Source organism: Lonchura striata, chromosome 1 (assembly GCF_046129695.1).
Source record: "Lonchura striata isolate bLonStr1 chromosome 1, bLonStr1.mat, whole genome shotgun sequence".
NCBI lineage: Eukaryota > Metazoa > Chordata > Aves > Passeriformes > Estrildidae > Lonchura > Lonchura striata.
The window spans coordinates 46,440,266-46,454,154 of NC_134603.1; the positions used below are offsets into that span (position 1 = coordinate 46,440,266).

General features: G+C 38.8%; 1 protein-coding gene and 1 long non-coding RNA gene across 14 annotated transcripts in view; both read left to right on the plus strand.

The window, feature by feature from the left end:
- The window catches only part of ZNF521 (zinc finger protein 521), a 229,736-nt gene that overhangs the window by 96,824 nt on the left and 119,023 nt on the right, over positions 1–13,889 (plus strand). The gene's annotated exons all lie outside the window — the stretch shown is intronic.
- On the plus strand, positions 1,332–5,563 carry LOC144246467 (uncharacterized). The gene is made up of 2 exons (XR_013340138.1): positions 1,332–3,537; positions 4,647–5,563. It is a non-coding gene; the product is annotated as an uncharacterized LOC144246467 (long non-coding RNA).

Sequence of the window (13,889 nt, forward strand, 5' to 3'; positions counted from 1 at the left end):
ATGTCACTGAAACACCTAGTACCTGATGATTGAAATTCCATCATGCAGCATAACTTAAAAAGTACATATCAAACTCTTGAAAGATGTAATCAGCTTCCTCAGTCACCAGTGACCAAGTAATGAAACCTGTATGTGGGGAGGTAAGGGGGTTGTGTACTGAGGGAAGGGAATCAGTTTTATCTTCAGAAATGTTACTATTATATTGACTTAGAGGTAATATTTTAAGCATGGTATCTTGCATCTTATAATTCAGGAAGGCTAAAAACACAGCACAAGAAAATTTTAAGAAATAACAGCTTTTGTTTCAAGAAAGCTTTTAGTCTGTAATGATACAAGCATGGTGCAGCCCATTGCTATGAATGTGTATGGATACCCTGTGGCTAGGGAGCTGCTGCTCTTCCATCACCTTCCTCACTCCCTGTTTGTGAGCCCATCTGTTGGGAAAAACATCTCTCAGCATGTTGTCCAACAGTGTTGTGCAAACTGGAGGGCAGGAGGGAGGCAGAGAGGGAATAGTGAGGATACACCAGCATATGTGGATCAACAGTGTAAGTATTTATGGAGCTTCTGAGAATGTAGATGAAGATAGGCTGTGAGAAGAACACTGAGGTAGCACAGAGCCTGGAGTGTCATGAAGAGAGAACTGGAGCTGAGAGTTCAGGATGAAGTACCAGGCAGGCTGCACCTCCCAGGGAAAGGCCCCGTGTTTTCATAACTTTATCTCCGGTTTGCTCACTGGGTGGTGGTAGGGGACACCTGAGGATGGGGTGTGGTGTGGAATTTATGGAAGGCTGTTAGACTAAGAACCTGAGGTCTAAGGAAAACCATCTTTTTAAAGAAGAGGGAAGAGGAGTGGCTCTCATTAGCTGTGTTTTAGGCCACTGATGACCTCACTGCTGCTGAGTGAGATTACCCAGGATTACCTGTTTTTGAAAGGTTCAGAGTCATCCTGGTTTCTGTTTCTGCCATCTTGCATCAAGTGACTACATGAAATCCCTCTTCCCAATCATGTTGGAAGCCAATTCCTGCTACCTCAAGCACAATCAGAATCATTTGTTAAGTCAGTTACCATGCTGTTACCAATTTGTCTTTCTCTTGCTTGTAAACTAGACAAAAAGAGATTTGAGAGTCCATTGTGATGATGTAAGATCAGTTACCTTCAGTGTCGTTAGTGAATCTTCCTGTACTTGGATCAGATATAATCAGAGTTCTTAGTTATACTGCTAATTGGCATCATGTTCCTCTTCTTAATCCTTTTGATTTTTATATAAAAGTGTATCTAAGATGAAAAAAGTTTTTAAACTACACATTTTTGAATAGCATTTGTCTCCTTCAAATCACCATTTACCCCCCACCTCCATTCTGAGGATGTAAACTGAATTTTCAGTGTCTATAGTTCTGGTGTCCACATAGTAATGTAGACTTTCAGATTCTTTTCTCATAGGAACCAAGGCTATCAAATTCCTGATAGAGCATTAGTAGTTCTGGAAAACATAAATGCACATTTATAAAATCCTGAAAGATAATTCATTTTCCTAGCAGACATTACTGGTTCAAATTCTAGTGATGCAAGCTGTGTAGCAGTGAGAAACAAAATTGAAGCACAAACAATAAAAAGAAAAAGTGATTTTTAAAATTTATTATTAGTCACTGGCTGTCATAATCTACTGGAAGGATGTTTCTTGAACTGAAGAGCAGTATTAATAATATAAAGGAGGGAAAGTTTCATTTGCGTTATTGAGAGTCATGTGATTTGAGATTTCAACCTATATATAAAGAGTATTTATATATATTAACTTATATATAAAGAGTATTTCACTCATAAGGCAAGAAAAATAATATCTTGCATATATGAGATGAGTTGTCAGATTATTAATACTGCTGAATACCTCTTTTTACTCAGTAAGAGATTTCAATGATAAGAATATTTGAAAATACCTTTTTAGGATAAAAGATCACACTGGAAGTGTCACTTCTAGCTTCTTTGCTGAGTATTCTCATGGTTGAACTAGAAAATTTCCCTTTTTAGTCTGTTCCCAGTGATATGATAGGGTGCAATTACCTTACCACAGTTTAATGTCTTCAGCTGAGCTGTCACCTGCTGAGCTTACCCCACTTACTGTGTGAAAAATGTTGACCTGAATAATCTCCGCTGAAAGTTACCTTCTGACTGGGATGGAAAATTATGACTAGTGCTCATCATTGGTTGCAACGAGTCAAGGAGCAGGTCAGAACTCATTAAGTCCATCACACTTCTGAATCTAGTACCCCTAAGTTATCACACAGACTTAAACAGGCAGATGAACAGCAGCTTTTGAAAGAGCTCTAAAATGTGTAGATCTTCAAGTTAAACTTTGAGCTTTAATGAGGTGCTGTATTCAGCTGGTTTTAGATTTCTTGTAAAGATCTTTAATCGGACTGCAAGCACACTTTTAGGCTAGGGTGATAACCTTAGTGATAGTTACTGTCTAAAAGCAGAGAACAAGGTCTGGTATGCTGGTGAATTGGGAACTAGACCTTTTTCTGTCACTCACTTGCTTTGCTGACTTGGCCAAAACTGCTTGAACATCTCTGCTTCGTTTTCGTTATTCAAAATATAAGATAGATATTTCGTGAAAAGAATGTTTCCATGTTTACTTACAATGCACATTTTGTAAAGCACTTGAAAGATGAAAATCTATTCAAGAAAATCTGTATGGCCTTGATTCTCTTGTTCCTCCTTAATATGCTGTCAGGCACCTAATGAGAGAACTCTTGACTCAGCAGAAAGTGTGCTCTCACTTCTTAAGCTTCAAGACTCTGTACTTGCTGAATTACACCAGCAGAACAGTGCAATAAATTACATTGTCTGTTTCTTAGCTGGCAGGGGAGGAGGGAATGGACTCCAGCTTACACCAACAGCTTAATATCTGAATTATGGTAGAGCATCCGTATGTGCAACTGCACTCAGTTTGGGGTCCTGTTGGTAACTTTCAGAGTAGAAGTATAATTGCTTCTGTATCACTTTGTACCATGAATATGAAGCTCGTGTGAATACTGTATTACCTGTGGCAATGCAGACAGTCCTTCATTAATAATACAAGAATGCTCTAGGTTTTCTGGTCTTGAGGAGAGAAGGAGCAGCATGAGTACACGGCCAAATTACTTCAGGAGTGAAGATGCTTATTTAGGTGTGGCAAAAGATTTGCAGAAACTTACTGTTTCAGAGAGTATTAAAAATGCTGAACAAAGTCGAGAGCTCGCAACTGTCACAGAAGCTGGAGAGCACAATAAGTGAATCTGGGGCTGCTCTTCTGTCCTGTTGTGGTTGTGCAGAGCTGTATGCCAGGATGGGCATGTCACAGCAGGGGACACCGGGCACATCACAGCATTGTTCTCCAAGGAGCCACAAAAGTGCAGTCTGACAATGAGCTTGCAGAGATGGGGGGTCACAAAATTCAGATACTGTAGAGAGCTGTTGGATCCTTGAAACTCAACTTCTCCAACCTCAGATGAATCCAGAAATGGTATCACCCTGGGAGAACGAACGGAACTCAGGTAGGTGTACTCTTTTATCATTACTTTTTTTTTTCCTCTTTATTTATTCATGGGCTCTGAATCTACCTTTATTCTCTTACTGTTCTTTCCTCTACTTCTCAAAACACTGCCAGACCCAAAAAGACAGAAAACAGGACCTGCCTTTTGAAGTAGCTGGTTTATTTCAACAGCATGCACTGGCAGTCAGAGGCAGAAAGAAGAGGGAAAAGACTGTAAGCAACCCAGAAATGTTCCCAGATGCATGCTTTTGGCAGGGCAAGCAATAGCATTTTAGCAATATAAATCACAGTACTTTTAACTGAAAAAATGCACTGAAATCTATACTCACGCATTTAATTGAAATACATAAAGAAATTAAAATAATCCTCCTCATCAGCAATCCAAGCTGATCATTCTGACTACAGGATTTTTATGAATAAGCACATAAACTTGTAATGTAAACATAAGTAGTGCCTTGGGTTTCCTGTCAGTGAATCCAGGCCCAGAACAAGTGATTTTCATGCTGTATTTGGATCCAGGAACAGAAAAAGGTAAAGAAGGTTTGTTGCTGGCACAAAGATTTGGCTTTGAAATAGTTTGTGGAACTAATCTGCAACAAACATATTTTCTGCTTCCGGAGTTTCAAAATTATTTCAAAATACCAGTTTTGTCTTCTGGGTCATTTTAACACTGCTTTCAGGAAAGTATTATTTAAAGTGTGACCATATCTATTCTTAGGAAGGGCCAGCCTGGGATTTTTTTGCCACAGTAAGCCACCTCCACTTTGCACTATGCTTTGAATTCTGGTAGTGCCACTACCATGAATTGTCTGATAAGGTCCAGCTTAAGCATTTCTCTTCTCTTTGTCTTAACACTTTTGATGGTGAGCTATCAGGATCCTCTTTGAATTTTACAATAGTATTATTGTTATCCTGTTGCTATAAATCCTACCAAAGTTAAGCTTCAAACTTCCCACCTCACACACATCATGAGTTCAGTCTGTGAAAGGAAGGCTATATGTTGGCTGGGAGCTGCTGAACAGAAGCAAAGGGGAAAATTGCACTGAGTTTTCTCAGTTTCCTGTCCACTGATCATTAAAATCTAATGCTGTTTGTCTTGTTATTTGTCAGAGACATCAGATGGGGAGTTTGGAGATGCATCTTCTTCACACCTATGGAAAACTTTGCAGGAGAGGATGAAAGGATAACATGTTCTCCAAAATTTTCAAGAGTGCTAAACCAAGATTTCCGTAAAATGAACCAGGGGAGGGGATGGGGGGAGGGGGTGAAATGTGTGCTTGAAGAAACACAGAAGAACCAGAGAGGGACACAGGAATGTGGATGAAGTCCTTAAGGATCTCTAGAGAGGGCAAATGTAGATTCAGCAAAACTTTATGAGACAAAACATCCATGAGATGTATACTCCTACAGCTCAGCTGTGCAGCCCACTATCCTCTTGGGGTTTTCCCTGTACTTGGACCTGCTGGCCAACTGGCTGGTGTAGAACACCACAATTTCTGCACAGCCCCAGAGGAAAATCACCATAGTGATTAGTGTTTGTATTCTGATCTCAGAACTGGGTAGAAACAAAAAGAAATTTCACAGAATTTTCTAGCCTGATCATCTTTAGTAACAATACACAGAAAATCATGACATATCTCTATTTGTCTGCTGGTTTGCATACCTCTAGAGGATTCTCTCACTTCTGCCTCTTATTTTTGGTCTACTCTTGGCCAACTTTAGGGAAAAAATTCATAGTTTGATAGTAATCTCAAAGCTTTTGAAATTGTTACAATATTTGTGAAGAGAGGTGACCCAGCAGCTAACAGAATCCAAATAGGAGAGAGGCCTTTAAGAGATCCAAACCAGGAAGATGGCTGTAGCTGAAGTTTATACCTGTTTTATATGCGAAAGTCAAGTGAACACAAGGCATGAAGTTATAGGAGGAAACTATGATCTGTTCTTTGCAAGACTCACAAACCAGCTTCTTAAGTGACTGTACATGACGACTGTTTTTCGTCACTACTCAATAAAGTTGTTATATATGATGTGTGTATTACTTTTCTCGTACAACAAACATAACACCCAGATTTGTTACTTCGACATGAGGGAAAAAAAATGGGCTAAACATTAATTTAAAATGGGTATGTAGCCCCAGTACTGCTTGTTTCATAGAGTTATACAAAATGAACATAAGAAAACCACCTGATATGTAGTATCTTGCTAAAGGATACTGTTCTTTGACCTGCCTGAGCTCTGTGATAGCAGATGGTTGATCTTACGCCTGGTGGCTCAAAACTGCGAGGTACCTTTTTTTCCTGCCAAAGCTATCTTTCATTTATACTGTTTCCTACATTGTGTTACAAATTATAAATATGACCTGCACTATTTTATACAGCATATTTTGCTGGGTATGACAACAGAGATGTGTCTCTTGCTAACATCCAACATGTGACATTCTAGGACAAGAAGTGGAGGAGACAAATGGACACACAGGAGGTTCCCTCTGAACATCAGGAAAAAATTCCAGGGCAACCAAGCCCTGGCAGAGGTTACCCAGACAGGCTGTGTATCCCTTTGAGATACTCACAAGTCATCTGGATGTGGTCTGGCTCTAGGTGACCCTTCTTGAGCAGGAGGACTGGACCAGAGGATCCCCAGAGATTAACCTCAGCCATTTTGTTCTTTGGTGGCTTCTACCCATCTTTGGGCCCATCTGTCAGATGTATGTTGGTGTTACTCTGTTGTTCCTTGGTGGATAAAACTTTGTTGCTGGTATATGGCTTCATAAGCCACTGAATAAAAGGGCAGGGCCCTTCCAGATACTGATCATCTCAGTTCAGTCCTACCAATAATAATGCACACTTCTAGGAATAATTTTTAATGACTGTGAAATGCCTTGGAAGAGTGTCTTAGAAATACTGCCACTTAGAAATGCAGCCATTTAAAGTAACTTTCTGCTTGTGTACTCAAAAGCAAGGTGGGAGGTAGGAGAGAAGGGAGCTATTTATCCCCTTTGATAATATGTCCAGTTTTGGGTCCTGTGTTGGGATACATTTCCTCTGGTTTTTGCTTATTAGTCAGATTCTTCACAGCATTCTGTCTAAAAAGGTACATCTAATGGCTTTCCATATCTGGAAGGCCACCTCTTTCCCTCTACATTTTTTAGTAGGAAATGGGGTGGTTCACCAACAAAGAATGATCTGAGACTTCAAGTTTCCAGATTTCCTTCTGTGTTTGCTTTATCACTGCTATAACAATCCTCTTGGTTTCTACTCTTATGGCTGGAATAGGTTTAGGGCAAACCTATAGGAACATGGCTGTCTTTTTAAAAATCCTTGCAACCATCACAGATAGTGGTCAAATTTGTAATTGATCCTATTCTGCTGCTTGGTGCTTCTCTCACAGGCCTAGGCAGGGAATGTCTATATCACCTGGTGATTTTCCCAAACTATCAGTCTTAACCATAGTTACTCATTTTTCATATGACCCTGCTTCACAGCTGGTTTGTATGATGGTGGTTGAGTGGTCAAAGTCCTTCAAACCTAGAAGTATAGCATTATGCTTCTGAAACAAATTTAGCAATCCTTTTTTTTAAGATAGAGGAATGGTAGACTGAGGTCCCATGTAAAAAGACATTAATTTTTACAGGATGTACGTAAGAGGAGCTGCTGGTATTTTAAGAATTAATGTGAAAGTAAAAGATTATGAAATAGGACAGAGGCAATTCTGTGAAGTTCCCTTAATTCCCTTAGAGGAGAGCAAGTATGTCTTCACAGGAAAAAAGCCAGATAGACACAAATCATTGTGGATAGTGTTGAAGAGTGGCTGAGCAGAGTGCTTGTTTTCCTGGTACACCACTTCCTTGGGCAGCTGCACTGCCCCAGCAGAGGTTTTCCAGCCGGGCACACAGTCAAGTGTCATTGCAGTGTCAGCAGCTGTGTGCCAGCTCAGATGCTACCAGTATATTTGTTAACATTGGTGTGGCCTAAGTGTATCTATAGAGGGTAGTACTAAAATCACAGCAATATGATTGTAGGACTCTGTTCATGGCATATTTTGTGGTGCCTTTTTAAAACCCCACTCTTGTCCATGTTACCGTGTGAAGCCTTAATTTGTGAAGTCCCATTGACTTTCCCAAGTGCAGAGCTAATTGCATGAGAAGGATCTAAGGGGTTTACTCCTTCTCTTGGTACTTCAATGAAAATTAATTTCTTATATATTATGTATGAGTAATATATTTCTGTTTGTACATTAATATTAATGCTGCATATTTTTGAGCACAAGTTCTATTCTGTAGGATTAAATTATTTTGGTAAGTAATAGTGCAGAATTCAGTTTGAGTTAAAAGTGGACAATTAAGGGTAGGGGGAGGGTCCTGGGTCACACTTTGGAAAGTGAAATTAATCAGCATTAATTCTCCACAGAGTGGGAGAAAAGTGGTTGTAGTGTTAAAATTACAAAAAGAAAAGTATATAAAAAGCTACTGATTTTGCCTTTCTGTTAAAATCCAGAGAGCTTTTACAAAATCTGTGATGGAGAAAAGAGACAAGAGTATTCTCTTGTGCGTACTTGCAAACTATTAATTTTATTGGCCTACATCTGTTGCTGATTGTTGGTGAAGAAAGTAGTGGCTTTGTTGAATGACAGTCTGTCTCACTATGCCTTTTTTAAAAAACAAAGCAAAACCACCCAACTTCTAAAGGGAAGAAATGTCAGCTTACTCAGAATATCTGCATTTTGAGTCTCAGACCTGCCAAGTCAAACTATTGCCTTTTCTTTGATGCCACTTCATCTGCAGAATTATGAGTGTGATGTTGGTCATTGTTCCTCCTCAATGTCTGTAGTCACATAGCGGCTCTGACACAGATGCCGAGTGTTGGAATGCCTTTGGATGGGTTAACATCTAAGGCTTCAGAGGGTCTCGTTGCCTTTGGTTTTAAGCGCAATGTAAGGGGACTGAAAGGGGTGGGGATGCTGACAGAAAGTTCAGTTGCTGGCACAGTCAGCCCCAAATTCCTGAGCACTTCTCAGCAGATACATGTGCACTACTCAGAGACTCAGCCTCACCCAGGATCAGGTCCTCAGACAGAAGGACAGAAAGAACTATATTTGCTTATCAGATCCCAAATCAAATTCAGCGTACTTTCAGCTGTTTGTATTCATAAACTTTTTAAGCCTATCTATCATGGAGTAATTGAGAGAGAAAATAAATACACAGCCATGTGCTGCCAGGTTTTAGAGTTACTTTTCTGACAGGTATTTCACTGAATTTGAAAGGCCTAGAGAGGTTAAAGGATTAGACATCTCAAAGGGAAGAGATGCAGCTCTTGAATGTGGCATGATGTGTTTTTTTCTGTGTGGGGATGTGAGACATTGCAAGTTAATGCTCTTCGTCAGCTAGGGGAGGGAAAGGTTTGTAACTAAGAGACATTGAAGACAGACATGATTAAATACAGAATCCAGAATAAAGGTGAAAGACAGAACAGCAGACCATGATTTCAAGCAGAATAGAGAAGTAAGGACTGCTAACATGAACATTTGTATTTCTGACTCCATATATTTTCTGTATGCAATAAGTAACCATAACAAAAGAAATGAGGAAAAATAATGTTTCTTTCTATTTTTCATTTTGTTTACCTTATGGGATTGATTGTATTCTTTCCACAGGCATGTACACTCAGACTCTGTTATAATTTAGGCACTGATAAATGAAAACAGAACAGAAAAATACTTGTAAAATCTCCATGAATGTGTTTTTAAAAGTAATCAGCAAATACTAATTAAAGGCTTTTTTGTGAGCAATTACAAAAGTTGGTGATTAGTCAATTAAAAAGAAAAAAGGAAGATGACAGTGCCCCATAAGCAAAATAAATAACTAACTATGCAGTGAAACTGGCTAACATATGCTTAGTTTTCTAAGAGCTTAAGGTTGACAAAATAAGCATCCAGGAAGGTAAGAAAGAAATCCTTAATTAAGGTACTGTCAAAATTAATCTGAACTCTAATGAAAAATGGCTAAATGGACAAAGCTAGGACTGTGGTTGCTCTTGTGTATCATGAAGGGCCAAGCACACTGCTAATGCTTAATAAAATAACTATGTTTAAAAAATCAGCTGGCAGCATTAGGAGTTAGCACTGGCAAACTTGTAGTTACTGTGCAAGTTTTAAGTGTCTTAACTTGTTATTTTCAAATGATTTTTTGGATGCTGTTCACTTTTTCTTCTCAGGCTACTGTTCTGTGAGTTTAAAAGGCTTAATCAACTCCACCCTTTAGGTGAGGGAAACTGAGTGAATGACTGATATGGGAGAAGGGAATTAGAGGATGTGAGAAGCGTGGTATCACTCTTTTTTTGGCAACAGCAGGTTGTCTCAGCTCTGTTATTGATCCATATACTCAGTCTGTGCTAAAACTGAGGGGAGAAAGCCTTGAAAATCCCCTTCAGTAGTGTGAGAAGGGCAAATAATGTAATTAGGTGTAAACAGGAGGTTATTGGTGTGGTAACAGGTACACATCAAACCCATTTTTGATCGGGCAAGGCAAAGAAGTGTGAAAGGAGTATAGAACAAACTAGGGATGCCTGCAAGCCTAAGACTGTAGATGCCATGCATTAGAAGCTACAAGTGATATTTTGGTTATTTCATATAGGGAATTCAGTTAAAAGGGGCATGGGTACAGGAGATCCAGAAATGGTATATGTAATCAAGAAAACCAGTACTGCTAAACAAATGCTTTGTGATTGAGCTAGTGGCATATCCTCCCCGTGGAGAAGAATGAAGTACAGATTAGAGGTAATATAATGGAGTATAATACACAATAAATGACTTACAAAAATATCCATTCCAAAATTCTCAGTGAAAGGAGCTGAAGATAAAAGGAAACATTAAGCAGATAAACTTGCAGGCTTTAAGAAGCATCAATAACCTGGGAAAAGGCCACTAAACAAGCATTTAGCAGGGAATATAAAGCTTATGCATGAAGTTACTGGTTTGTGAGCTTGATTTAAACAGTGAGGAACAGAAGAGGAAGGCTAATCAAAAACATGATAGAAGAAAGTTTGGATTTAATGAAGGATAGAGGGCAAAGATTCACAGAGAGAGGATCATGCTTAAAATTTTCAATAAAGAGTATTTTGAGAGAATAGCCACAAGTGCTGACAGAGAAGCCTATAAACATGATTTACCAGGATTTTAGCAAAGCTTTTGAAATGGTATAGCACAAAAGACTAATCTGTTGGGTGAATAAGTACGGCATAGGGAGAGATACTTTCTTTTATTAAAAAAGAAAAGAAACATGATCTTGGGTATGGAAGGCATGAGAGTCTTTTGAATAGAAGCAGGTTAGTTTGGAGTGGTGTAAATAATGGAAGGCCATAAGAATCATTATTTGCACCAATTTTATTTAACTTATGCAGCCTATCAGTAGTGTAGAAGAAAGAATAAGTAGTAAGGCGATGAAATTCCCTGGTAGTACAAAACTGGAGAAATGTCAGAACAAAATAGGCAAGTGATAAAATACTGAATGATTTTGACAAGGAGGTGGAGCATAAGCCAATAAGTAGCATATGCAGTTCATTTTCAAGTAATATAATGAGGCTGGGGAATAGAAAAAAAAGAATGAATCAGTGCCTCAGACAGTGAGAGGGCACAAAAGTCTACACAGAAGTATTTTCTGCATACTTTTGAAGCACTTCTGAACAGAACTGTAAATCCTCTAGCAGTGTGGTTATTAGTTGTTTTGCTTTATTTATAAAAGCAAAGCAAATAAAATTCTGTGCACAGAATTGAAGTACCAACTGAAGGTTCGTATTCCTGTGCTGTTTATAAAAGCAGCAGTCTCATTTTGCTTGACATGGACACTCTGGGCACTTTTATAGAAAAGAAATTCAGAAAACTGCAGAGTGATAAGTGAGGATTGGGACAATAATTAAAGGTCTAGGTGACATTAATTATTCAAAAGTTTAGGGAGACACATGCATATGCCCAATCCAAAGCTCTTTAAATGAAGTCACAAAGAAGATTTGAATGGTGGAAAGCTTTAAAATGGTTGTGAAAACAGGAATGCAACAGGCATACAATGGTCCTGTGGGACATTTGTCCAAGAAGTTACTCTTCTACAGTGACTTTGAATGGCCCTAGGAATGACTTGGGCCTCAGATTTACACTCAGCATGGGGGAGACAAATTGGCACTTAGGTTCTTGACAGGAGAGGGTTCAGTGAAGGATGATGGGCTTGTTGATTGGAGAGTTTTTATTAGCTGAGGTGATAATAATGATAATAATAATAGGAAAAAGTTAAACCACTTTCTTAATCACATGTGCTTTTCCCTGGAACAAATCCTTGGGAGTGGTTGCAAGACAGCATGGTTTAGAACACATTGCATCTTCTCCATTTACTAAACTGGTCCTGTCTGAGTACAGAAATGTACTGGCAAGAGCATTCTGTGGCCCACCCTTGCTGATTTGAAATTATTCTCTTACAGGAAATATGTGTCAACTTTTTTCTTAGGGGAGAATGACAATATTGTCATTCTTCTGTCTCCTCAGGAAACTGGCAGGTATCTTTTGAGGAAAGCAGCTGTGGCAGGTTAGGGTGTAAGTGCCCTTAACTGACCACTCTTCATTGTGTGGGATGGATGTGCTGAGGGCAATGAGCTGGAGCAGCAAGGCCTGGGGTGTCTGCTCAGTCCTGCTGAGTCCTCCACATGCTGGTGGCTTGGGCAGAGGGGCAAGGAAGCTCAGCAAGAGTTCCCTGCTGCAAACAGCTGCAGCGGGACAAGGCAAGGATGGCTGTCACAGCCCTGAGCTCCTTTCTGTTTAGAGCCATCTTGCACTGCAAAAGCTGGAGACACTCAAAAGAAATTTAAATGCCTCCTTGAGTTACAATCCAATTTTTCTTCTGTAGTGTGTCATACAAGTGTTGCAAGGCTTTTTTCCTTCCTATCCAGGCAAGGGGCATGGAGCTGCAGCCTCAGGGTTTTTTCCTGTCTTATTCCCCCAAGTTTCCCCTTTTTGGGAACACAGTGTGAGAAGGGGCTGGGTTTCCCCTGAGATCTCACCCTAGTAGGGAATTGGGATCATCCATGAAGCACATCAGGTCTCAGAAACTCCTAGGAGCAGTTATGAGTCCTGTGGTTCTGACAGAGCTTATGAGACTAATGTGTAACTTGCAGCAAACAAGGAATTCCTTAGAATGTGAAACATATGGAAATAAGTATGTGGGTTTTGTTCAACATGGTGTGAAAACAACTGGGTTTGATCACTTTGAAAATCTAGGAGTAAATGGAATTTACTGAGTATGCTTTTAAAATAAAAACTTAATCATGCACAAGTTTAGACACTTTGAGATGAGTGTGTGTTGAGCTAATAAAAGTTGATGTCAACATTTTAGAGTATGCTTGGAAACAAAAAAGAACTAGTGCTTGATCAAGCAGCAGTCACAAAAACAATCTTCTCTTCATGATAAAAAGAAAAACTCTGTGTGTGATTCTGCAAATATGTCAGATTATTTTGAACAGGCTAGTAAGTGCTAGTAAATTATTATTTTTTGTTGTTGTCAAATCACTTTACTTTTTAGCATTTGACTTCAAAAAATCCCCAACCTTTGTATGTGTTGTCTTTATGTACATCAGTCATAATTTTGCTGACAATTCTTGACATGCACTCTGCATTGCTCTGCTAACAAGAGAAAAGACCAGCCATTACATTTATGTTTCTTTGTTTTTCAACAAAGTCACATATCAGGAATAATGCTAGGGATATGCTAATAAACAATACATAGTGGCAGTCATCAGGGAGTAAGAAATATTTTCTAACTAGTTCTAAAGGGAAACAATGTTTTAAAAAAGGGAGAGCGATTGTTATTTATGCAATATTGTTGTTCTATATGTCAGCATCAAAAAGAATCTTGTAAAGAGCTTAGCATAATAAATCGTTGATTGTGACTGTCATTATTTAGAGGTCTTTGCTAGATCTAGATGTAGTGCAGTAAGGTTAAATTTACCAACATATAATAAGAAATACTTAGACTGAATCTGATTTTCTACCAATGACACCAGAATTGTCAGAAGAATTAAAAAAGAGAAAAAATATTTTATCTTTAAAAACAGCTGGCTTTACAACTCACAACAGTAACACTAAGTCAAAGTGGATTTGGTTTCTTGGTGTCCATTGATTTTTTGTTGTCTACATAATGATTTAACTTGGTTAAATTTTGAAAAACTAAGGTTAATTTAAATTAAAAACAGCAAAAAGCCTTGTGATTGTTTCTGCCTTGAAAAGAGGCAGCACATTTTATTGTCATCAAGAAAATTAAAATATCCCCTTTGAATGTGAAGCAATGGGAGATTTGTAAAGAGGAGCCCACAGGAACAC